The sequence below is a fragment of the Bos javanicus genome, chromosome 11, assembly GCF_032452875.1.
Source record: "Bos javanicus breed banteng chromosome 11, ARS-OSU_banteng_1.0, whole genome shotgun sequence".
Classification (NCBI taxonomy): Eukaryota; Metazoa; Chordata; class Mammalia; order Artiodactyla; family Bovidae; genus Bos; species Bos javanicus.
In genome coordinates, this window is record NC_083878.1 from 77,513,867 (window position 1) to 77,538,288 (window position 24,422).

The 24,422-nt window shown below is 42.4% G+C and overlaps 1 long non-coding RNA gene across 2 annotated transcripts in view; it reads right to left on the reverse strand.

The window, feature by feature from the left end:
* Positions 1-18,553, reverse strand: part of LOC133257379 (uncharacterized) — a 412,549-nt gene extending 393,996 nt beyond the window's left edge. For both annotated transcript variants that reach the window (XR_009739525.1, XR_009739526.1), the window contains exon 1: positions 18,372-18,553. This is a non-coding gene — a long non-coding RNA (uncharacterized LOC133257379). The remainder of the gene's footprint in view (positions 1-18,371) is intronic.
* Positions 18,554-24,422: the final 5,869 nt, after the last annotated feature.

The window sequence follows — 24,422 nt, forward strand, 5'->3', positions numbered from 1 at the left end:
GATACCTTCATGTCTGCACATTTTTTTTGCTTTCTGCTTAAAAGGATCCTGTCCTCTTCTCTTTGCCTGGAGACTTCCAACTCAGCTTTGAAGACTTAGCTCAGATGTCAGCTCTTACATGAGTCTCATTCTCTCCCCTGTGCTCCCTCAATATTCTGCCTAAAATTCTCTCAGAGCACAGGGTACTGTAATTCCAGGTTTATATGTGTGTTTCTCAATGAAACAATAGTCTTTAAGTTGGGAAAACATCTATTCAATTTGTATCCATTAGGTCTTGAGCATAGAGAAAAAGAGAAAAGATTTTAATCATTATACCAGTGTGGTATGGTTCAAAAATGTTTTCTCAAGGCCCACAATTTCCATTATTTCCCCAAATTCAGCTGAGCTTTCACACAATCACAATTGTCAGTGAATTACACATTAAAATGTATGTGACAAATATTTTGCTTCTAACTAGTCAGTATTTATAGACAAAACAGTCTAAACTGCATTGCTTGTATTTTCATAAGGCCACAAGAATTTGCTAAAGGCAAAGCTGGTTGTTTTGACCATGCATTTCCATATTTCACAGGAAGATGATGATACAATGCCACCCTGCAATAAACCTCAAGCCTAAGCAAGAATTTATTAGAATGAAATTGTTGTTTTGAATGTTTATTATTTCTTCTCATCTTACCAAATCTAGTATAATCTGAATGAAAAGTATGAAAAGGAAAAAGAAAGCAGAAAAAATTATTTGGCTTTTAGTCTAGAATTTGATTAATGACTCTAACTTTCTTGGAAATGGTGTTATTTCACTAAAATATTAAAGCCTTTGCATTATTATTTACTGAGGCTCAAAACAACACATTTCTAACTTGTATCTGCTTCCTATCTGTCATTTGGAGTGAAATTAGTTCACTGAATCAGATATCATTCTAGGTAGTAGCCAAATACACATTCTCAGTAGATCTAATTTGATCCCAGCCCTCTAACTTACAGAGTCTAAAATACTGCGGGGAGTCAAGGGGAAAGGTGTGAGTATCATTGGAGAATCCTGCATTACTTCTGCTGGAATTTATCAGAAAGTCAAAGGGAATAAAGTATTTCTTTTAATCAATGAGTCTTTGTTGGATGCTTATTAGGTAGGAGAAATGTATGTAAGCTTTAGGGGTGCAACAAAAAAGAAGGGACACCCCCATCACTGTCCTCACAGACCTGCCAGTCTAGCAGGGTGACAGGTAAGTAAATAAGAAGCTGCAATGCAGTAGGACAAGCGCTGCTGCTGCTGCTAAGTCGCTTCAGTTGTGTCCGACTCTGTGCGACCCCAGAGACGGCAGCCCACCAGGCTCCCCCATCCCTGGGATTCTCCAGGCAAGAGCACTGGAGTGGGTTGCCATTTCCTCCTCCAATGCATGAAAGTGAAAAGCAAAGTGAAGTCACTCAGTCGTGTCCAACTCTTAGTGACCCCATGGACTGCAGCCTATCAGGCTCCTCCGTCCATGGGATTTTCCAGGCAAGAGTACTGGAGTGGGGTGCCAAGTGCCACTATAAGGGAAATATTGTGTGTCATAGGGTGACATGTAGTAGGGTATCAGGCATCTGAACATCTCCTGGCCCTCAAACCACTAGATGCTAATAGTATGTTAAATGCACTTTAGGAGTAAAAGGGAAGAATTAGGTTTTCAAAAACCCATCATAGGTGTTCAAAATGTTTATTGAATATTTGTTGTTGATCAGTCACTAAGTTATGTCTGACTTTTTGTGACCCCATGGACTGCAGCAAGCCAGGCTTCCCTATTCTCCACTATCTCCTAGAGTTTGCTCAGATTTATGGCCACTGAGTTGGTATATCACCCTCTTCTGCCTTTGCCTTCAATCTTTCCCAGCATCAGGGTCTTTTCCAATGAGTCAAGTAAATAAATGCAGAGGCTTTCAGTCAAACAAAGGCAGTGTCCTTGGGTCACAGTGGCAATGCCTGGAGTTGGGACCAGTACTGTATAATGGCTTGATCCAGAACACAGCAGTGCAGTGAATAGTGAGCTCTGGGGAGGGTTGAGAACTCCACATCACCTGCTTAGGGTAAAAGATCTCGCTAGCACAGCTACAAATGGAAAGTCAGTGTCCCATCTTTATCCTTCCCTAGAGGTAAGAGTCTACAGAGCTGACCCCTCAAGTTCCCCTAGAGTTCAACAACTCGGGGGGAAACAGCCAGCTGCATTCACAAATAGATTATCCCAAGCAGCCCAAAGGTGTTTTTCCTACATTTTACTGGATTTACACTCAATTTGATTTCCCCAAAACAAAGATGACTTGGAATCCTAAAAAGAGATCCATTTTCAGAGCAAATATCTGAAAAACCTGTCAGGAGTACAATCCATTTTAGAATCTCCAAAGCACTAAGGCCTCAGTATATCGCTGTTCTACAGTGGATTTGAGATTTGTAGTTTCTAGACTCTACTTGGCAAAAGGATCTGTGTCTCTGCCAGATCATTTAGCAAGTGTTCACAGCACTTCAATCTGTCATGGGTTGTGTTTAATAAGGCGTGTGTGTCCACAGCTACCCTCTCCAGGCTGACTGGAACTTGTCACCTGCTAGGTGGTTGCCATCACTCTTTTCCAATGAGACAGAAATGTGTGTATAATGAAGGGGTAGACAAAGGGAAGCATTCTGCCTCAGTGGTGAGTTCCTACTTTTTTGGGGGGGATTCCAAAGAGGAAAATCCACAAACTTGGTTGAATGTATAGAAAAATGGACCATACTCCCAGTGCTCTGAGAATTCTTCCCTATCTTCAAGTCCAGTGAAAATTAAAGAGCCAAAACTTCAGAGGTGTTCAAGAGACCATTTGGTTCAGCCCAAAGCATCCAGACAAATAAAAGTTTATTTCATCTTTGTATGTGTGGTTTAGATAGAGGATAGGGGTACTGCTTGGAGTCAGACAGCAAATCAACAAAGTGTTTGAGTCTAGAAACCAAGCCTCCTACCTGCAAATGGCCTTAGCCAGAGCTCTCCAACTCTTTCAACTAAATCTCTTTCATTACAGACAAGGGTATACACATACCCCAAGAGAAAAGGTTAGAACCCATACAGGTGACTTCAAGCATGGAATTTCCTTGAACTTACATATTGGAACTTTTTTAAAAAAATTTGTGAATTTTGTATTCTACTCATGAAGTATCTGTTTGAATTAATATAAAATCGCTTTTGCTTCAAAAAGGTCCCACATTTGTTCCATTATCTTTGCATATCCCCAGGGTTATGGGAACCCAAGTTCAAGAAACATGTCCTGCTTCGTGAAAATACAGCTATTGGTTCTCTGGCTTCCTTTATTCCATCCCAGCAGAGTCTTGTTATACAAATGCCATTTTTCCACCCATGCCATCTAGATCCATCTTATGAGAGGTATTCATGGTAGGACAAGACAAGGAAAATAATCCCCTCTTTTCACATAATTTTTGCTTTTTAAGCTTAGTCCTCCAACCTGTAAAGTTTCCTAGGCCTAGGCCATAACACCTCTGACTTGCAAATGAGGATATAGCAAGAGTCATTATTCCTTGCAAAATCTATCCAAACAAATACTGGCTCCTCACCTTCCAAACTGGGACATAAGAAGTACAGGAGCAAGGAAAGCTTGTGGTAACTCTAAATTGTTGTTGTTGCTTAGTTGCTCAGTCAGGTCCGACTCTTTGTGACCCTATGGACTACAGCACTAGAGGCTTCCCTGTCCTACATCATCTTTCAGAGCTTGCTCAAACTCATGTCCATGGAGTCGTGATGCCATCCAACCATCTCATCCTCTATCATCCCCTTTTCCCCCTGCCTTCAATTTTTCCCAGCATCAGGGTCTTTTCAAATGAGTCAACTCTTGACATCAGGCAGTCAAAGTATTAGAGCTTCAGTTTCAGCATCAGCCCTTCCAGTGAATATTCTGGATTGACTTCCTTTAGGATTGACTGATTTGATCTCCTTGCTGCCCAAGGACTCTCAAGAGTCTTTTTCAATACCACAGTACAAAAGCATCAGCACTTCAGTGCTCAGCCTTCTTTACAGTTCATCTCTCACATCCAAACATGACTCCTGGAAAAACCATAGCTTTCACTACATGGACCTTTGTCGGCAAAGTAACACCTCTGCTTTTTAATATACTGTCTAGGTTGGTCATAGCTTTTCTTCCAAGGAGCAAGCATCTTTTAATTTCATGGCTGCGGTCACTACTTACAGTGATTTTGGAGCCCAAGAAAGTAAAGTCTGTTTCTGTTTCCATTGTTTCCTCATCTAATTGCCATGAAGTGATGGGATCAGATGTCACAATCTTAGTTTTTTGAGGGTTTTTTGAATGGTAACTCTATGAGTTGGTGAGAAACACAGCAACAAGAGATTATTAGGGATCCTGGTTCTATTTTCTAGCTCTGAGTCTATGCTCTGGGAAAAAGTAATACTATATAGTAGAAACCAAATTCCTTCTTCAAATATCAATTCATCTGTTTTTTAAAAGGGCTTCACTGATGACTCAGCAGGTAAGGAACCTGCCTGCAACGCAGGAGACAGAGGAGATGCAGACATGCACGTTCAATCCCTGGGTCATGAAGATCCCCTGGAGGAGGAAATCGCAACCCACTTCAGTATTCTTGCCTGAAAAACCCCATGAACAGAGGAGCCTGGCGGGCTACAGTCCATGGAGTTGCAAAGAGTTGGACACAACAGAGAACAGCACTCAAATTTATTTTCAATACAAATTATACCCAGACATCTAGAAGAAGAACTACTTGGATGCAAAATATTGGACAGAAAATAAATGTATACTGTTAAGTTTAGCCATGAATGCCACCTGCATACCTTAGGTTCAACCCCAAGAGTTGTTTTTGAATGCTATGGTATTTACAGACACCACATACCCACCCTGTAAAATTAGGGATTCTTCCTGCCCTGGAGCATTCCAGGACACAGCACCTGTGATGGTAAATTTTATGTGTATTTTACGTGTCAACTTGACTGAGTCAGAGGGTCCCCAGATATTTGGTTAACAATTATTTCTAGGTATGTCTATGAGGGCGATTCTGGAGGAGATTAACATTTGAATCAGTAGACTGAATGAAACAGATTGCCCTTCCCAAAGTGGTGGACTTCGTCTAAACAGCTGAAGGCCAGAATACAATAAAAAGACTGAGTAAGAAAGAATTCCCTCTCTCTCCATCTGTCTTCAAGCTGGGACATCAGTCTCCTCCTGCCTTCAAACTCCAACTCAGACTTGGACTAGAATTGATGCCATTGGCTCTCCTAGATCTCCAGCCTGCCAACTGAAGGTCTTGGGACTTTTCAGGCTCCATAATCATGTTAGCCAATTCAATACATACATAATAAATATAAGTATTTAATATATACAATCCTTTATATATGTGTATATATATATACACATATATATGTGTGTGTTTGTGTGTGTGTATATATATATTATATATTCCAGAGAAGGAAATGGCAACCCACTCCAGTATTCTTGCCTAGAAAATTCCATGCACAGAGGAGCATGGTGGGCTACAGTCCATGTGGTCACAAAAGTCAGACACGACTGAGCAACTGAGCACATACTATATATTCCACATAGTTTCTCAATATACACACACACATATGTATATACATATATACACATGTACAATGAGATATAGATATAGATATAGATGAAGATGTAGATCATTGGTTCTGTTTCTCTAGAAAACTCTGAGTAACAGAGCTCCCCACTACCACCACTAGATCTGGATCTGCCCAGATGACTTGTGGTTACTGACTACATCACTGTCATTTTCTCACTTATAATTATCTAGTAAATGTCTTTTTTTCTCTCATTTTGAAATGTTTCCTTTAAAATGGCAGCATTTTCTTGGTCTGTGCTATTTTATGGCTGGTGAGTAACTGGGTTTTATGGCATGTCTATTACAAATAGACTTGGATCTCACAGAGGAATTTCTGTGTGTTTCTTAAGTTGAATAAAATATTATGCATATGCTTTTTTATGTTTTTGGCAAGAGTTCCATCACACTGGCTTGGTGCAGTTTATGCATTTCTTATTTTCTATTTTAATATAGGCTTTACTCCTTGGGATTTCTATTAGTAATGCTGGAGGACTTGGAAAGGCTTTTAGAAGTAAAAGTTGTTATTGAAACCCTTTCACAATGCATAATTAAAAGGATGATACAGTACCTTTAGTAGATGAGGCCAGTTACAGTGGCAACTTTAAGGAAAAGACCCGGCATTCTAACCCTTGCACTGGGACTCTAGAAGGTCAGCCAGTTACCCATCACTCCACAGTTATCCCTTCCCAGAAGGCCGCATGATCTAATAAAGAAGGAAATGACTATTGGGCTCTCTCTCTAACGGGACCCATTCCAACACTGAGAACAAAAGGATGCCCCCAGATAACTTGGGGAATCAGCAAAGCTCTGCACAATGGAGCCACCACTGTCACCAGAGCTATCCTGTGAGCAGCAGCTCTGATTGCAGAGGAGCAGGACTTTGTCTAGGATTCCTGACACCAGTCTGCCTTCCCTTCACCCCATCTAGGAGAGCTTGCTGCTTCTACAAGCACAGCACGCACTCTGCTGGTGTTGTAGCTGCTGTGTACTCCTACAAGCTAATGCAGCAGACTCAGCCAGGTTCCAAAACAGAAGCTCCTTCTTTTTTCACATTCCTTACCAAAACCCCAGCAGGAAAATATCACTTGAAAAAAATCCTTCACCTTCTGGCCCATATCGTCTATGACTATGAAAACTTTTATTGTGGTTCTGCTGAGAGGGCTCCCCTGGACACCAAGCCCTAAGCCTATGTCAGACTCCATACTTATTAAGTACCTACAGCACCGGGCCCTACTGTAGGGATGTAACTTTGACACACATCTTGCTGTGTGTCAGAGGTGTAAGGGTAATAAGACAGTCCCTGCCTTGGAAAGGAAATCGGACATAAGCAGATCATTTCAATGCAAAGACAGAGGTGCTAGAAGGCATATGGTGCTGAAATCTTAGACCACAGTCACTAATTCAGCCTAGAATTCAAAAATGACTTTCAGGACAGCAGAAAACCTGAACTGCATCTTGAAGGAATCTGGAAATATTAATGAAACAAGTGGAAGGCTTCCTTAACCCCCTCACATAGAACCACCTCCAACTTCTAATTTGCTTTTCCAAAAACCACCTCCAACTTCTAATTTGCTTTTCCAAAAATAGTCCCCAAATGATGTAAAATCTAGGTCCCAAAGCCACAGGGCACAGTGTGCTGGTTCCTGGAATCCTTAGTTTAGTGAGAACCACTCCAGGATACAATCCATGAAATCACCTGCTTGATGAAGTTTACACCTCCACTTTCCTCCCCTGGGCTCCAACCACAGATCCCCAAAACTTAGCCTCTGGTGCCTCACAAGGGCACTGTGTTCCCTCAACACCCCAAGAGATGAAGCTTCACCTTCTGTGAAGGAGGCAGGGATATGGGCAAACATCTAGTCTCCTCAGAGGAGTTTCCAGAAAGACAAAATATACGATGCTCATGTGCCCTGATTGTGAGAAGGATATTTTCCAATCTTCAGTGAATGGTTACGGCATCCAATTTAGGTTTTCAATCCCACAGCCTACCCTGCGTGGAAGGCAGAGAAAGAGCCTCAATTTCCAGGTTTATAAATGTCGAAAATGGGATATTCTCAATAAAATTGTGGTGAGCATTTATGTTCATTAAATGTGATTGCTGCAGTAATGATACACACCTAAAACTCCTTTAACCATTTAAGAGAAAACCTAGGCTCCAAGAAAACCCCACAGCAGAGCATTAAGATCCAGTTTTTTTTTTTTTTTCTTTTCCTTCTTAGCAAACCAATTACGGTGCTGGAGTGGGTGAAACACCCCAAGGAATAGTCTATAAGATCATCTAATAATTGGGCCAATTTATAGTAGGTAACAGAGAAATGCTTGAAATTGTCATTTCTGCTGGTTAGGGCTGAATAGGAAAGAATGTGATTAATAAATAGCTTAAGCAGCAAACAGAAAGTACTTACAATGTACGAATGCTCTGGGGAGATGAGGTATTGAGACAATCATTATGATAAAGTACAGCCAGATGATAAGCTTAAAGAGGCTGAAACAACTGTTGAAAACGTCACATTAGGGGGACATTTGGGCTGGAATTTATTATTAAGATTTCCTTTAAGTGGCCTTTCAACCATAAGGTCAAATGTTAAGTATGTTAAGGTGAGCTGAAATCAAGGAGGATTTTTTTCAGCATGAATTGACAAGCCAGGGTCCCAGAGGCAGGACCAGGTTAGAGCCTCTCTTCCCAGCTTCTGTCTAGAGGACAGTGTTGGACATCACTGCAGTAGCCTACTGACATAAACCCTAGCCTGTGGGGAGAATGGGAGTCGTCTGGGCGATGGTGAACGCAGGCAGAATGTCCCACCATCTATCTGGGACAGAACCTCAGGCTCCCAGGAGCCTGCTTTTACCTGAACTGTGCCAGGAAACACAACCTAGTGCTGTATGGATGCCTTCTTGAAGCAGCAGAGTACAAGTTTTAAAGGGACAGACCTCTGGCATTTAAAACTAGGCTCTTCCAGTAACTTTAGATAAACTGTGAAGTCTAAGAATAAGTTTATCTGGCATTCCCTTCAGTCACTCTCTCCACTGTTTCTTCCTCAAACAATCTCTGCAGGGAACAGCAGTTGATTTTAACAACCAGGCATCCTTTCCCCTTCTCCTAGAAAGCACTCCTCCTCTGGAGGACTTGCCTCTTCCTGCCGACAGGCAAGTCTGACAGCACAGGTGGCACCCAAGGTGATACGCGTCCCTCTCGCCACAGTGACTGGCTAAGGGATGATGTCATAACGCAAGTCACAGTCATCAGAAGCTTTCCTTCGGGTTTTACATTTGAGTTACAGTCCTAGAACGATGGCAGCCTGCAACTGACTATGGTCTTGTTCCCTCCCCATGATGCTTCATAGCAGAAATCTCTCTGGAAAGGAAGAGACATTCCTGAATGTTAACCACTCCTCCCTGTCTCCTTTTGCCTCTATTATTATCCTGTGCTTCTTTCCCTCAGAGCTCTGCCTTCAGATCACTGTCAGATGACATCAATTAGGTTTCAGTTCAGTTCAATCACTTAGTCATGTCTGACTATTTGCAACCCCATGGACTGCAGCACACCAGGCCTCCCTGTCCATCACAAACTCCCAGAGTTTACTCAAACTCATGTCCATCGAGTCGGTGACGCCATCCAACCACCTCATCCTCTGTCATCCCCTTATCCTCCTGCCTTCAATCCTGCCCAGCATCAGGGTCTTTTCAAGTGAGTCAATTCTTCGCATCAGGTGGCCAAAGTATTGGAGTTTCAGCTTCAACATCAGACCTTCCAGTGAATATTAAGGACTGATTTCCTTTAGGATAGACTGGGTGGATCTCCTTGCAGTCCAGGTGACTCTCAAGAGTCTTCTCAAAAAAAAAAAAAAAAGAGTCTTCTCCAACATCATAGTTCAAAAGCATCAGTTCTTCAGTGCTTAACTTTCTTTATTGTCCAACTCTCACATCCATACATGACTACTGGAAAAACCATAGCTTTGACTAGATGGATCTTTGTTGGCAAAGTAATGTCTCTGCTTTTTAATATGCTGTCTAGGTTGGTCATAGCTTTTCTTTCAAGGAGCAAGAATCTTTTAATTTCATGGCTGCAGTCACCATCTGCAGTGATTTTAGAGCCCAAGAAAATAGTCTGTCACTGTTTCCATTGTTTTGCCATCTATTTGCCATGAAGTGATGGGACCAGATGTCATGATCTTAGTTTTTTGAATGTTGAGTTTTAAGCCAGCTTTTTCACTCTCCTTTTTCACTTTCATCAAGAGGCTCTTTAGTTCTTCTTCACTTTCTGCCATAAGGGTGGTGGCATCTGTGTAACTGAGGTTATTGATATTTCTCCCACAATCTTGATTCCAACTTGTACTTCATCCAGCCCAGCATTTCACATGAGGTACTTTGCATATAAATTAGATAAGCAGTGTGACAATATACAGCCCTGACATACTCCTTTCCCAGTTTGGAACCAGTCTCTTGTTCTATGTCCAGTTCTAACCACTAGGCTTACCCAATTATTTAAAAGACTGCTAACTGCCATACCAAGAGTGGACCCACACTAAAAAGAAGTATATCCAAGAAAAGTGAAAATGATAGAGAGATTAGAAACCACATAATTTGGGAAAAAATCTCAGGTGTGAAGGATGCCTACCCTCAAGAAGGGAAGAGTCTGCAAGACATGGAGGCTGACAAGGAATATCCTCAGTTCTGTCATGTTCAGGTAGGTTTAGAATATAGAACAAAATTCAATGTATGGAAAGTACAAAGACATAGATTTTTTAACAATAAAGGACAGATTATCCTAATATAGAAAGACTTTCCATTAAAGATAATAAGTTCCCTGTGTTGATGGACATTTTCAAGCGTATGTTGGACATTAGTTCAGTCGCTCAGTCATGTCTGACTCTTTGCAACCCCATGGACTACTGCACACCAGGCCTCCCTGTTCATCACAAACTCCCGGAGTTCACTCATGTCCATCGAGTCGGTGATGCCATCCAACTATCTTCAATCTTCAATCTTGCCCAGCATCAAGGTCTTTTCAAATGAGTCAGTTCTTCGCATCAGGTGGCCAAAGTATTGGAGTTTCAGCTTCAACATCAGTCCTTCCAGTGAATATTCAGGACTGATTTCCTTTAGGATAGACTGGTTAGATCACCTTGCAGTCCAAGGGACTCTCAAGAGTCTTCTCCGACACCCACAGTTCAAAAGCATCAATTCTTCAGTGCTCAGCTTTCTTTATAGTCCAACTCTCACATCTATACATGACTACTGGAAAAACCATAGCTTTGACTAGATGGACCTTTGTTGGCAAAGTAATGCCTCTGCTTTTTAATAAGCTATCTTGGTTGGTCATAACTTTTCTTCCAAGGAGCAAGCATCTTTCAATTTCATGGCTGCAGTCACCATCTGCAGTGATTTTCAGATCAGATCAGATCAGTCGCTCATTCGTGTCCGACTCTTTGCAACCCCATGAGTCGCAGCACGCCAGGCCTCCCTGTCCATCACCAACTCCCGGAGTTCACTGAGACTCACGTCCATCAAGTCAGTGATGCCATCCAGCCATCTCATCCTCTGTCGTCCCCTTCTCCTCCTGCCCCCAATCCCTCCCAGCATCAGAGTTTTTTCCAATGAGTCAACTCTTCGCATGAGGTGGCCAAAGTACTGGAGTTTCAGCTTTATTTATTTATTTATTTATTTATTTATTTATTTATTTTTTTTTGGAGTTTCAGCTTTAGCATCATTCCTTCCAAAGAAATCCCAGGGCTGATCTCCTTTAGAATGGACTGGTTGGATCTCTTTGCAGTCCAAGGGACTCTCAAGAGTCTTCTCCAACACCACAGTTCAAAAGCATCAATTCTTCAGCACTCAGCCTTCTTCACAGTCCAACTCTCACATCCATACATGACCACAGGAAAAACCATAGCCTTGACTAGATGGACCTTTGTTGGCAAAGTAATGTCTCTGCTTTTGAATATGCTATCTAGGTTGGTCATAACTTTCCTTCCAAGGAGTAAACATCTTTTAATTTCATGGCTGCAGTCACCATCTGCAGTGATTTTGGAGCCCAGAAAAATAAAGTCTGACACTGTTTCCACTGTTTCCCCATCTATCTGCCATGAAGTGATGGGACCAGATGCCATGATCTTCGTTTTCTGAATGTTGAGTTTTAAGCCAACTTTTTCACTCTCCACTTTCACTTTCATCAAGAGGCTTTTGAGTTCCTCTTCACTTTTTGCCATAAGGGTGGTATCATCTGCATATTTGAGGTTATTGATGTTTCTCCTGGCAATCTTGATTCCAACTTGTGTTTCTTCCAGTCCAGCGTTTCTCATGATGTTCTCTGCATATAAGTTAAATAAACAGGGTGACAATATACAGCCTTGACGTACTCCTTTTCCTATTTGGAACCAGTCTGTTGTTCCATGTCCAGTTCTAACTGTTGCTTCCTGACCTGCATACAAATTTCTCAAGAGGCAGATCAGGTGGTCTGGTATTCCCATCTCTTTCAGAATTTTCCACATTTTATTGTGATCCACACAGTCAAAGGCTTTGGCATAGTCAATAAAGCAGAAATAGATGTTTTTCTGGAACTCTCTTGCTTTTTCCATGATCCAGTGGATGCTGGCAATTTGGTCTCTGGTTCCTCTGCCTTTTCTAAAACCAGCTTGAACATCAGGAAGTTCACAGTTCACATATTGCTGAAGCCTGGCTTGGAGAATTTTGAGCATTACTTTACTAGCGTGTGAGATGAGTGCAATTGTGCAGTGATTTTAGAGCCCCCCAAAATAAAGTCTCTCACTGTTTCCACTCTTTCCTCATCTATTTGCCATGAAGTGATGGGACCAGAGTGATTTTCTTGGAGAGATTTTCACTTTTAGGTACAAGAAGAAACCACTAGTGATTCGATTCTAGGAAGAATCAAAGTAATGGCTCTAAACATAGGACTACCTGACAAGCAGATTTTATAAAGGCCCTCAGCCCTTGTGGGTGGAAGCAGAGAACAACAGTGGGCTGTTTGGACTAAATTAGCATTTTGGACTAAATTCTAGCAGTTCCTTGGTGCCTCGTTATATGCTATAGGTCTAGCTGGAGATGTCAGACATGCTGAGTGAGCAGCTCAGGATGAAGCAGAGAGACAGAAAGCCCTGAAAGTCATTCTGGATCTGAGCCATAAAAGGTCTTTGGAACAAACGACCAGGACAACCATCAGCACAGTATGATGTCAGGGACCCTAAACAGCCCGTGTTCTCCTTAAACTGCTGCTACACTCATTGCTGATTCCTGATATTCTTATATTGAGGTTCACTTTTTATTACAAAATTTTGAGTATTGTTGAAGGGGAGAGGAAGATGGCCTGCAATGGAATCACCTACATCTCAGTAGAAATGAAGCATCACAGAGCACAAGAGCTATAGAGAGAGCAGGAGCAGCATCTCTTCTTCTCCATCCATCCCACTGCTCTGGCTCAGGCCTGTGTCTCTTAATCTCTGCATCAGCTTCTAAATGAATCCCTGACTCATGCTCTCCAATCCATCTTTCACACTGGAGCCAGAGTGAGTAACCTTTCATAAATGTAGATCTGACAATATTACCTACCACCACTTAAAATCTCCCAGTGTCTCCTACTAACCTCAGAACAAAGTCTATGATCTTTAGCACCACCTAGCAGGTCCCCAATAATGTAGTCATAATTCAACTCTAGCCACTCCTACCTACCATGAATTTCAATGTAATTCTCCATATATCCCTTATTTCTCATCTCCTTATCTAGGTTGAAGCTGTTGCTTCTACCTAAAACGTTTTTTCTAATCTTAATTGTATAAATAATTATTATTCACTCTTTGATTTCAGCTCAGGTATCACAATTTTAGACTCTTTCTGTTCCCTGCCTCCCCCAACCCTCCAACCAAAAGCCAGGCAACGTTACCAAGCGGATAACCGTGGCATGGATCCAGAAGCAGGGTGAAAGGATGAAAGGAAAGGGTATTGAAAATTGTCAAGTGCAGCCTCATGCACATGCTGGGCCCTGTGTGTTTAACCCTTTCAGATAACAGCCAGGATCTAAGCCAGTTGATACCAGCCCCTCTCACAGCCCATGTCCCCATTTGAGAGCCTTTATAAATGTTTCCTTCTAGGAGAGAGGTTCATCTGAGGTTCTAGAACTTAGCCTGTCCTCCAGGGTGCCTAGATTTTACATAAGACCAAGAGCCACTCAAGCATAGTGACAAAAACTCTGCCACCACAGACTGATCAGCAGCTACCAAGGCACTCACTGCTGTAAGAACCAAGGACAGGGCACACAGAACACACCAAACTTTGGCAGAGTGCAATCTGTCCCAATGACTCCAGCAAAGTACAGAAATGTTCCAGGCAAGACAGCTCCCGTGAAGAAAAGCACCATAGGTTCGTTCTTATCTCTATCAGTCTACAATTGACAGCATAACTAGTGGATTATAAAAGCCAAAAAAATAGAATAAATAAAACTATTTTTTACCCATGCCATAAGAGTTATTGGGCATTCATTCTGTGTTTAGGACAGGGGGCAAGAGGCTGGGGCTTGCTGCACCAACCCCTGTCCCAACCCCTTAGGGGTCAACACTAGCAGTGAAGGTGATGCTGTATTTGCAGTTTTCATGCGAATCCACAAGGCCAGGGATCAGTGAGACTAAAAAAACCCTCACCCTTAATCAGGGCTCTTCTTGGGTTTATGGGTGGGTGCTGGCTTCACCCACAAAGAAGAATGATTAAGGAGAGGTCCACTGCTGGTCAGCAACTCCTCCAGAGTTACCAGAATAGAGAAACTAGGTTCTGGTGAGAGATGCTGGGACCATGAGAGCATAAAACAAAAGACCAAAAAAAAGAGCAAGATTACTAAAGTGAAATCTGAAGGTTAATTATTTTGTTTTATAGAGAAAAAAGAAAAAATGAATTGATATCAGGTTTTTGAAAACCAGAATCCACTGCATGCCTGCCACAGATTCTGATGTTGACCCAGGTATTGAATATGGATATATTATTGGGGCATTTTTATTATGCTTTAACTGTATACATTTTTTAAAGACAAGCTTTCTTTTTAATTCAATAAATGTAATGCTTAAAAATGAAAGACCTTTCATAAAATGAACTCAGGTTAAACCAGGTTCTTAAAGTCATTACAATCACTGTCATAAGGATGAATTAAGAAGGTTGTTCTGGTCTCCAATTTAATAACACTTTTGACTGCCTCGTAAATTGTGTGATATATGGTAATTTGGCATCCGGTATTTGATTGGCTTGCTCCTCCAACCCTTCCTCATAAATTAATGTCATCATGAACACAGACATGTTCTTTCCTACTCTCCCTGGGTCCTTTTTAATAGCTATTAACCCTTGCTTGCCACCAAGACAGCATTAATTTAACAAAAACCAACAAAAACTATAGCAATTAAAAGACTCAAGAATATTTCTAATAATCTGTGTGACTAGTTGCAAGCATTTAAGATTAAAAATACCTGTCTCTTCGCAAAAAACCAAAATGACAATTTTTTTAGTATGTCTTCAATGCACTGGGCTCTGTGGCTTCGTATAATTATGAACCTCCAAATACCATGCAGGAAAGAACTCCATGGGCATCCAGGCTGTATTAGATACATTCTAATCAGTACAGTGATGGAGACAGGCCACTAAAGCAGAAATTCTATGACTTTGCTGTGATGGGGGAGGTAGAGAGAGTTAAAGAGGATCTTGAAGAGCACCAAATCCAGGCTTTCTGAGGTCAGAGAAAGTTTGTCAGAAGTTACCCCTAAACTGAAATACAGCAGACAAGCAGCCAGGCAAAAATATGTGCACTGTGGAAGAAGCAGAAGTAGTGCGTTTGAAAGTAATTAAAACAATATGTGGGAATAAACATTGTTTATCTAAAGAACTGAATGAGGTTTAGAATGGCCAAGGCATAAAGGACAAGAGAGAGTGAAAGATATGGCTGGAGAGGTCACCCAAAGAAAAGACATGCAAACCATTTGTTTAGGAGGGCAGTTTCTGAGCTGGAGACTTTTCTGAGCAGGAGACTGACATGTCAGGTTTGTAACTTATGCATTGCTTCCTCTGACTCTAGTAGTGAGAATCAGATTAGATGAGGCAAACTTGGAAGTCTGCAGGTCAGTTAGAAGGAAGGCTGCCATAGTAATCTGGACGGCCATGATGGTCACCTGGACTTGGAAAATTGCAATAGAAATGGGGGCAAAGTATATTAACTTTGAGAAGCAGTCAAGCCATAGATGCAATAGATTAAATGATGGCATGTGACAACTGATGGAGAAAAAGGGGTCCCTGATGAATGATACCCATATTTCTGACTTGAGCAAGTGGGTACAGGAGAGTTTTCACTGAGATGAGGGCCACTGGGAGAGGCACAAGTTTGTGAGGGAGTTAGGGGTTCAGTCCTGGCTGTACCAAGATTGAGATGCCTGTGGAATTCCCAAGGGGAGATATTTAGTAGACAGTAGGACCCCACTCCAGTACTCGTGCCTGGAAAATCCCATGGACAGAGAAGCCTGGTAGGCTGCGGTTCATGGGGTCGCAAAGAGTTGGGCACGACTGAGTGACTTCACTTTCACTTTTCACTTTCATGCATTGGAGAAGGAAATGGCAACCCACTCCAGTGTTCTTGCCTGGAGAATCCCAGGGACAGAGGAGCCTCGTGGGCTGCTGTCTATGGGGTCACACAGAGTCGGACACAACTGAAGCGACTTAGCAGCAGCAGCAGCAGCAGGACACACAGATACAATGCACAAGAAGACGCGGGCTTCTGGAACAAGTTTCTTTTCAGAAGCACAGGGCCTACAAGTATAAAATGGAACTGCCGCGTCAGAAAGAAAGCTCACATTCAGTTGTGGGGTCAAGAATGACTTCACAGAGGTTATACTGATTTAAGATCTTTAAAGAAGGGTGGGATTTTAAGTGACTTTTAGAGAAAAAGTGGACTATTTGAAGCTGGAGGAACCTGATTGAAAACACAGTGAGAAAAACTGATAACATTACAGGAAATTATTAATATTTACATTTGGCTAAGGTTTAAGGTCTGTTTGTGGTAAATAGTAGATAATGTAGCTAGGAAAAGGACTTGACTGAAAGGCAGGAAGGCTGGACTAGGTTCTGCAAGTGATATGGATTCTTCAGAGGTGTCTGAACTACGGAATAACAGTCTTTATGAATTTCACAGACCACATCTCATCTTGCTGAGCCTTTATGAAGAAGGCAGGATTAGAGAGATACCAGAACAAGAAGGAAAGCTTTTGAACTCAGACAGCGCTGGGTTTGATACTCAGCTCCCGGCTTCGTTACTCAGAAGTGATATGGTCCTGTTGAGTTAGTTCCTGTCTCCTTGGGTATAGAGTGAGCAGTATGATACCCACTTCTCATGGCTGCTATGAACATTGAAGATCATAGATTCAAGGTACCAGTACGGAGAAGTCAATTACCATATGAAAAGCTGCTGTTGGTGATGGTTTAGAGAGTTGCAGCTGTGTTTGTCAGGCTGGTCCCTCAGAAATAGGACATAACAACAATAGCCACCATTTCAGCTGGAGAAGGGGTATTGCCAACTGGAAAAGAAGCATGAAGTGAAGTGAGGTGAAAGTTGCTAAGTCGTGTCCGACTCTTTGCAATCCCATGGGCTATACTGTTCATGGAATTCTTCAGGCCAGAACACTGGAATGAGTAGCCTTTCCCTTCTCCAGGGGATCTTCCTAACTCAGGGATCCAACCCAGGTCTCCCACATTGCAGGTGGATTCTCTACCAGCTGAGCCACAAGGGAAAAGAACCACAGTCCTTCTCAAAACAAATACAACATGACTGTTTCCCACTGGAAAAAAACTAGGAGGGAGAAAGGCAGTGATGGTTCCTCAGCTCATCCCTGTGTGTCCACATGTATTAATCCCTGTAAAAAAAAAAAAAAAATGCCTACAAATCAGTGTCTCATGCCCCAACACTGAAGTAACTTCCAAAGACACAGCTTCCAGAGTAACCTGAATCTGAATTTGTGGACAGGACCCAGAAGTGTGTACTTCACAATGTATCTGAACTTCTCCTCCCCAATGCATGATTTCAAAAAACTCAACATTTGAAACACAAGCAGTAACCATTAGCCACACATCAGATTCTTTCTACCATGCCAACCAGGAGTGAGTAAGGTAAGACTTACCAAGTACACCCATAACAGAGAAGACTGGCATAACAGAGATTTGTGGATGGCATTTTATTTCTGAGGCCAATAACAGACTATGCTGCTTGAGATCGTTAGAACGAAGGCTTCTACTCAGACTTTGGCTTACACAGGAGGAGCCTATACAATAAAATAGGATATTCCAACAAGAAGAACTATATCTTCAGAATAGCCGGGGGGTGGTGGGGGGTACTTCCCTGGTGGTCCAGTAGTTAAGGATCTGCCTTGCAGTGCAGGGGACACAGGTTTGATTCCTGGTTGGGGAACTAAGAGCCCACATGCCACGGAGCAACTAAGCTCTCACACTGCAAATACTGAGCTTGTGTGCTCCGTGCACCACAACTAAAGAGTTCATGTGCTGCAACCAAAGATCCCTTGTACCACAACTAAGACCCGATACAGCCAAATAAATGCTGTTTAAACAAAAACGAATAGACAGGGGAAGGAAAAGGCACCCATGGCATTTCCACACTAACTGTCAGGGTCTACAAAGGGTCTGAGGTGTTGCCCTATCTGCAAGCTAACAAGTTAACTTGCCACAAATTCACGGATGCTTTCTTAAGTCAGAGACAAAAGACTCTGTTACTCACAACAAAAGCAGTAGCCAGAGGGTCAGCATGGATCACAGCGCCTCAATCCCCTCAGGGCGGCACAGGTGGACCTAGATGGATACACGGGAAGTGGGCTGAATTACGAGAGGAATCCTGAGCGGGAGGGCCCCATTTCTTTATAGAAACGTGCAAGAAAACTTGCTCTCTATCTTAGAGGAGACATTACCTCATCCCTCAAGGTTACATGCTGCAAACAAACACTGAAAAATGGCCCAGATAAAGACTGTTCAAGGCCTCACAATCTTGGCACACTGGGCAAGATGTATAGGAGCCTAAGAGACCCATAAACAATGTCTACCCACACTAAACCTTATCCCACTGGGGCCAGCCTTGAGCTGTATAACTCAGCATCTGAAAGTATTCTCTCTTCTTGGAGACTAAGTCGGGGCGGGGAAGGCGGTGGGTCGGTGTTGTGCAGTTAAGGCTCACTGGGATAATGCATCTCCAAAAGTGGATGTATTTAATCAGTCTCCTTAATGACTCCTTGGTGACTATGACATCATAACCAAGGGTCAAAAACACACACACACACACACAAAAATACACACACACACACAAGGTGGGTGTGTAAGAGGGAGAGAAAGAGAGAAGAATGATTTAGCTCCCTTTCAAAGCTGTCCCTGACTCTATAATGCTGAAATCAGAATATTCCAGCCCTGGGGAAGAAACTTCTGTTAATTCTCAAGTTCACAATCTGCCACATAAATCAGAGTAATACGGTAAGCTGTGATAAGCACAGTGACACATGTGGAGTTCGATTAAGTCTTTTGTTCTCCCTGGGGAAAGGAAGAAAGGCTTCTTTACATGATATAGCAATATCAAATTATCTGCTATTTTTTAATATTGCACATCTTAAAGTCATATCTGGGGTTGTTTTGTGAAAAGCGAACTGATGAATAATTTAGAATGGTATCTTAGCACCTCTCCCTGCATATAAAAAATGTAATCTGACTTAATTGTATGTTGCCATGATAACATTAAGAAAGTCCCCAAGGGGTAACTGGGACATGCCCGGCTTAATGAAAAGTCAAAGGACATTACTTGAATGTATATGAACTCCATTTTCATGCTTGCACTGCATGTTTTTTGGAATGTGGTGCTGGCCTCCCTCTCCTGAGAGCTTGGAGTGCACAGCAGTGTCTGTGGTGGCTCGCCTTTGCTTAAAGAGCTAATTAACTGCTTATCATGATTTTCTCATTTGGAAATCAAGAGGCTTATGGAAATCCTTTGGAACAACAACTTGGAATTCATGCAACTTCATTACTCATTGAACTCGGAACTCTTTTGATGGTGACAGTTTCTGTGCTGTGTTTTTTCCTGGTGCATCCATAACAGTGAAAACTGTCCCCAGCATTGAAACTTCGTGCCTACATAACAAAAAAGTAACAGCCTGGAGGGAAAACCTTGCAGGAGAAGCCAGAATTACCAAGGCAAAATGTGTCTGTATTTATACAGAGACAAACTCCACTTGTAGCTGGCCGGAGCAGAGAAGAATGAAGTCACTACTCATATGGCAGAGAACTAGACTCTGTAAAGCTGATGAGAGTCAGCGACCTACACAAGCGCTGGAACTCAGATGGTTCACATCATCAGGATTCAGTGAATGAAAAACAGGTCTGAGGGTGAGCATTCAGAATGCCAAGAGAAAGACACATGATCAGAAATAAGTCAAGCAATAAAAAGCCCACTGTCAGGACTAACCCTGGTGGTCCACTGGCTAAGACTGAGCTCCCAGTGCAGGGGGCCCAGGTTCAATCTCCAGTCAGGAAGCTAGATCCCACATGCTGCCACCAAGAGTTCCATGCCGCAATGTAGACTGAAGATCCCTTGTGCTATGACTAAGACCCAGTGCATTCAAATACATAAATACAAAAAAAAAAAAAGCCAACAGCCATGGACAGTTGTGAGTCCACCCACAGCTCTGAAAGCAGCCTTTGGTTTGTTTGGCTTCGCCTTCCTGGTCACAAAGGGATATCATCTGTATCCCTCCCTTCTTTCTCAAAGGCACAGAGGAGCCTGGTGGGCTATAGTCCTTTGAGTTGCAGAGTCAGACACGACTTAGTGACTGAGCACATACACACGCAGCCTGGTATGTTGCACAACTGCTGGCACTGCTGAATGTTAATACTTGAGGTTTATTCAACCTCCTTTTGATGCCTCACCTCCACTCTTCCCTTCCACCCCAGACATCTAGACTTCACATTCTTTTCTTGCCCTCAATCCAATCAAATTTGGAAAACTCAGCAGTGGCCACAGGACTGGAAAAGGTCCGTTTTCATTCCAATCCCAAAAAAGGCAATGCCAAAGAATGCTCAAACTACCACACAATTGCACTCATCTCACACACTAATAAAGTAATGCTTAAAATACTCCAAGCCAGGCTTCAGCAATACATGAACCCTGAACTTTCAGATGTTCAAGCTGGTTTTAGAAAAGGCAGAGGAACCAGAGATCAAATTGCCAACATCTGCTGGATCATGGAAAAAGCAAGAGAGTGCCAGAAAAACATCTATTTCTGCTTTATTGACTATGCCAAAGCCTTTGACTGTGTGGATCACAATAAACTGTGGAAAATTCTGAAAGAGATGGGAATACCAGACCATCTGACCTGCCTCTTGAGAAACCTGTATGCAGGTCAGGAAGCAACAGTTAGAACTGGACATGGAACAACAGACTGGTTCCAAATAGGAAAAGGAGTACGTCAAGGCTGTATATTGTCACCCTGCTTATTTAACTTATATGCAGAGTACATCATAAGAAATGCTGGGCTGGGGGAAGCACAAGCTGGAATCAGGATTGCCAGGAGAAATATCAATAACCTCAGATATGCAGATGACACCACCCTTATGGCAGAAAGTGAAGAAGAACTAAAGAGCCTCTTGATGAAAGTAAAAGAGGAGAGTGAAAAAGTTGGCTTAAAGCTCAACATTCAGAAAACTAAGATTATGGCATCCAGTCCCATCACTTCATGGCAGATAGATGGGGAACCAGTGGAAATAGTGGCTGACTTTATTTTTCTGGGCTCCAAACTCACTGCAGATGGTGATTGCAGCCATGAAATTAAACATCACCTACTCCTTGGAAGGAAGGTTATAACCAACCTAGATGGCATATTGAAAAGCAGAGACATTACTTTGCCAACAAAGTTCCGTCTAGTCAAGGCTATGGTTTTTTCCAGTGGTCATGTATGGATGTGAGAGTTGGACTGTGAAGAAAACTGAGCACCGAAGAATTTATGCTTTTGAACTGTGGTGTTGGAGAAGACTCTTGACAGTCCCTTGGACTGTAAGGAGATCCAACCAGTTCATCCTAAAGGAGATCAGTCCTGGGTGTTCACTGGAAGGACTGATGTTGAAGCTGAAACTGCAATACTTTGGCCACCTGATACAGATAGCTGACTCATTGGAAAAGGCCCTGATGCTGGGAAAGATTGAGGGCAGGCGGAGAAGGGGTTGACAGAGGATGAGATGGTTGGATGGCATCATCGACTCGATGGACACGGGTTTGGGTGGACTCCAGGAGTTGGTGATGGACAGGGAGGCCTGGCGTACTGCGGTTCATGGGGTCACAAAGAGTCGAACACAACTGAGCAACTGAACTGAACTAAACTGAATCCAATCACAGCTTGCTTTGCACACTGTTCCCTCCTCCTCTAATCCCTCTCCTATCTCTACTCTTTCTTCATCTCTGCTCACCTAGATGTATCTGTTCTTCAAGGCACAGCTCAAAGCCAGCTCCTCTAAGAAGCTTGCGTCAATCATTGCCTGCTTATTCTTTCATCAGAATTCTGTGTTCCTTCATCTGTGTTCTCACAAGTTTCGGTTATTATTTGTACTATAATACTACACTTTTCACTATCTACAGGCATGTGAACATTACTCTTGAGTTCACAAGGCTATTTCTTGAGGATGGTATTTTTTCTTTCTGTATATACATGACTGAGCATGGTGCTCTAAATCTAACACATGCCTCGTAAATGTGGGCAAAATATTACACTGAATATTACACTGAATTTAAGTGAACACTGACCATCTTGGAATGATGAGATGGTTTTGAATTTCCCAGAAGACTATGGTATAAGAATCCACAGGAAAAACTGTGCCCTACATGCTGAGAGCTCACTGGGATTCCTGAAAGAGCTGAGGACACCTTCACAGCAGATCCCCCTCTTCTGTGGGCTATGCTGTGAAGACTGTTACATGCAGTGCAGGAGGAAGGAATTACATATAATGTATGAGAAACTCAAGCACCAGGCTCCAGAGGAACAGGTCTATGGACTCAAAGCCAAATCACTGGTTGCAGGTCATCAGCTGGGACTTCACAGTGGCCCAGAACAGTCCATAATGGTGATATGCAGTTGACACATCAGACCCAAAGTAAATGCTCTTTTTGCTTCTTCAATGTCACAATGTTTATTTCATTTCAGCTGGCTCTTTGCAAGTTGGGGCAATTAAATCTTTCAAACTTTCCAGGTGGTAGTCACAGTAAATCCCTGCTTAGAGTCTCCTCAAGTGACAGAAATGTCTTGGATTGGATACATAAAAAGACAACAACACTCAAACAGGTGGGATCATGCCATCCAACTACTCAAAAGACCCATAGTTCCCTCAAATCCAGGCTTTCCATGAGACGTATGTCTGCTTGGTTCACTGATCTGTGTGCACTCAGTCATGTCTGATTCTTTGTGATCCCATGGGCTGTAGTCCACCATGAATCCATGAGATTCTCCAGGCAAGAATACTGGGATGGGTTGCCATCTCCTCCTCCATGGGATCTTCCCCACCCAAGGATTGAACCCATGTCTCCTGCATCTTTGGCAGGTAGATTCTTTTATAACTGAGCCACCTGTGAAGACTTGACCTTCTGTAGTCATCCTCAAAAGGATGGTACTCTTTGAGGAAGAAGAAGGCATTGTAGGCTCATGAAGATAAGGGTACAAGAGTATAATGCTGATTTGAGAATCTCTGACACAAATGGTGATGAAATTCAGGCAACGCAAAGATTCAGATAAATTCAAAGTGGATTCAGTTCCACTTGAAGAGAAGAAGCTATTGGTGAGCCCAATTAAGACAGAGGAAAGTTCAATTGGGTACAGATATGGGGAAGAAGGGATATATGGAGATTGTGGCTGAAAAATCCTAACTCAGGATCAAGGTTTTAGGTTTGTCTAGTGGTAATGAAAATCTAGGTATTATGGTACCCATGGGTAGATTTTAAGGACTGGAAACAAATCAAACAGTTCTGACACCAGAATACAAAATATCTGTTGAAACCAAAGAGGAGATAAAAAGCAAGAGTGGAAAAAAAGAAAAAGATTCAGATGATTAATAGTTGAAGAAGTTGATATCAGTTTGGGGGACAGAAGAGAATGGAGGTGTAGTTATAGAAATAAACAGGTAAACAGAAAGTATGAAGTAGGAGCTACAGGAAAGAGTGAAGAAGAATTGGTCTGTTAGGGACACTGCTACCCTGTTTTACTGCACATATCCTTGAGAAAATGTGCTTTTAAATGATATCAGTCATTTACTGTCATGAAGAAAACTTGCATATTGATTTTTGATAGCAAGTCTGGGTAGAATACTGATAAACAAGGGTAGAGGTGGACTCTGAAATTTGAAGTGAAAAGAGAGAGCTAGGGTAAGGAGGTTGGCTAGAGAGAACCTGAAGTGAGTACATAAGGAAGGGAGAGAGGACTGAGCAGACAGGATATATTTGAAGGATGACCCAGGAGGGAACCACCAGGGAGACAGGCATCTTCCTTGAGTCTCTGTGTATTCTGTAACACTAACAGGGAAATGGGAGAATTGGTTTCCTGAACTCAGCATGTCACATAAGAGTCAACTGCTGGCCTACAGATGCTCCATAATGGCAGCAGAGCCTGAAACAAAAGGCACAGCATAAAACGTAAAATGACTCACTTTGTTGAGCATCAGGACATGACCAGCAGCCAGGAGCCACTGCCATATACGGACCAGTGACAGCGTGCTTCTCCATTACTGTTACTCACCTCAAGGAAAAAGCCAAAATGGC